The following is a 2,885-nucleotide window of genomic DNA, read 5'->3' on the forward strand; positions in this document are numbered from 1 at the left end:
GGATGGACGCGCTCTCATTTCACAGACAAGAAAATCAAGGCTCGGAAAAGTGAGATCGTTTGGCCGTGACTGAAGAGCCGGAATCATGCCCTTCTGTAGGGCTGACGAGATTCAGGCACATTTTTCCTTCTGCCCTAAGTGTCTCACTTTGGACAGTGGTTTAAACCCCTGCTCTAAAAGGCAACTTTCACGACTCCGGAAACAATTAAACGTAGATTGCTAAATGGTCGGTAATCCAACCCGGGCATAAAGCCGAAAGAATCGGAAGCAGGGTCTCCCAGAGCTGTCCGCACGCCCGTGTCCAGAGCAGCGTCGTTCGCAAGACCTGGAGAAAGGAAGGAACCGAGTGTCCCTCGAGGGACGCAAAACCCGGAACCTTCGGGCCAGGGAGTCGCCCTCAGCCTTAGAAACGAAGGACATTCGGACACCTGCCGCAGCAAGGGCGAACCTCGAGGAGGTCGCGCTCGGTGACGCCAGCCAGACACAAAGGGACCCAGAGTGTGTGATTCCCCTAACATGAGGTAACTAGAGGAGTCGGATCTGCAGAGACAGAAGGTAGGACAGGGTGACGGGCGCGGCGGGAGGGCGTGGGGAGTTAGTGTTTAAAGGGACCACGATGACTGGGGGACCCGGAAGATAAGGGACTTGGGACACAGACACACAGGGAGGAGGACAGTGTAAGAGTCACCGAAGAGCAGGCCACGTGAAGATGGAGGCAGGGAGCGTGGTGAGCCATCGACAAGCCGAGGATCGCCAAGGATGGCCGGCAGCCACCAAAAGCTAGTAGAGAAGCACAGAAGCGTCCTCCCCCAGAGACTTAAAAAGGAGTAGGGCCTCGCCAGCCCCCGGATTACAGACTCCCAGCCTCCAGAACTGTGAAATATTACATTTCTGTTGTTTAAGCCACTAAATTTATATGATTTGTTAGGACAGCCCCACGAACTCCTGCAGAAGGTAAACAGCTCAGCTCGGATTTCTCAGCATGGGACCCATAGTCAGACGTGGTCTTGTAGTCTGAGCAGAGGGATGCCCCTTCTGCATTCTCCCCTAGGGCAGCAGGAACCCCAGGGACCCTCTAGGGACCCTGCTGCCGGAGACTCCCCCATCCAGTGTCCAAAGGAGGCACATTGGAGTGTCTGAGCAGGACAAGAAATGACAAGCAGGAAACCCATTGTCTGGCTGGAGAAAGCTTCCAAGCTCGTTTGCTGCTTTAAACACCAGGGTTTGGGTTCCACCCAGAGAAAAAACAAGAAGACTCTGAAGAAGACAGTGAGGAGAAGAAGACAGTGTTGGAGGGACAGTTTCCATTTCTGCCACTGCCCGTGTTGCTAGTAGGACATGTCGGGACCCCACCCTTGTTAACTGGTGGCTGGCGGCATAACCATAAATCCACTCATACTAGGCTCTAAATGTGCCAAAAGCCAGAGATGATTCCTCCTTGGTACATGTGCCCGTGCTCACGGCCACCACCATTGGTGCCGCTGGACACAGCAAAGAGGGGACTCTCAGACCACCTACGGTGCCTACCTCAAGGTCCACATCACGGGGCTTGAGCTCCTAAAACCAACTCAGAGGATACACTCGGGTGTGCTTATACTGATTTTCTCCAGAGGGGAGAGTACACAACTTTCACCAGATTATGATTCCTTCCTTTTAAAATTTAATTGTCTGAAAATCCAAATCGTGTTGCAAAGCTCGTGATAAACAGTGGTTGTCAGGATGCACCTTCCCACCTCCCATTCCCGCCCACCTTGAGTCTTGCTTTTCAAGTCTTTTAACAGTTGTTTTTTTTAAATCTTTACCTCTGCATTTTTAACTCACATACTTACCTTATGATTTCTTGGTTTTTCAGTTTGGCCACCACTCCACACACACGCTTAACCTCTTTCACGCGGCCCCCATCTCCATACTTTAGTTATATTGCAATCTTCAGCCACAACAACAATTAGCACTGACATTACAATGACTCCATAAATACTCTTCCAAGTCGGCCAGTTAGGACACTCAGACGGTCTTTTCTTTCTGATGCAACTTTTTGGGTTTGCCTGGACTTCGTTGTTGCTTCACTTTTTTTTTCATATCCTTCATTTTTTATATACAACTTCCCAACTACTCCCCCAAACTATTTGATAAAGCTGAAAAGCTCCTCTCAGCAAAGTCACACTGATCAGGTAATCATTCATGTTTACTTTGTTTTGTTGTTTTGTTGTTTTTTTTTTTTTTCATCACGATATCCCTTCTGGAGATCTCTGCCCTCCTGTATGTATCTGGACTGGTTGATCTCTTGGCTTGTGACACAGCTCTGCCCTCCTGAGGACTCCCTTCAACTTCAGTGAGAACCTCTTTTTAGCTTTCCATGTTAGCTATAGTGTGTCCTGTAATCTTTGTCTTTCTTTTTCTGGATTTACCTTCTTGCTCAAGTAGAACATCTTCCAGGAACCTCCTTAAAAAAAAAAAAAAAAAAGGATGCCTGCAAGGTACAACTTGTAAATCTCAACTATCTTTGAACATCTTTCTTTGATTGCTTGTATTAATAAAAAAATTCCCAGGTGAAACATTTCTTAGTTAGAATTTAGCAGACATTGCTCCATTATCTTCTGCTTTCCAGTATTGCTACTGAGAAATTCTGATCTTCTGAATATTCTATTATTTCTGTCCTATAAATATTTATGGTCCTTCTTCCTAAATCCCCAGCATTTTGATCTTTCAAAATGATGTGGGTTTATTTGCATTTCTTGTTTAGAAACTTAGTTAGCTCTTTCGATCAGGAAACTTGATGTCCTACCGTTCTGGGACTGTACAGTTCTCCTATTGCTCCCTTGATGACTTTCTTTTCTTTTTGATCTTTCTTGAGGCACCAGGTTTAGAGCGTGTCTGGTTTAATT

Source organism: Mustela nigripes, chromosome 2 (assembly GCF_022355385.1).
Source record: "Mustela nigripes isolate SB6536 chromosome 2, MUSNIG.SB6536, whole genome shotgun sequence".
NCBI lineage: Eukaryota > Metazoa > Chordata > Mammalia > Carnivora > Mustelidae > Mustela > Mustela nigripes.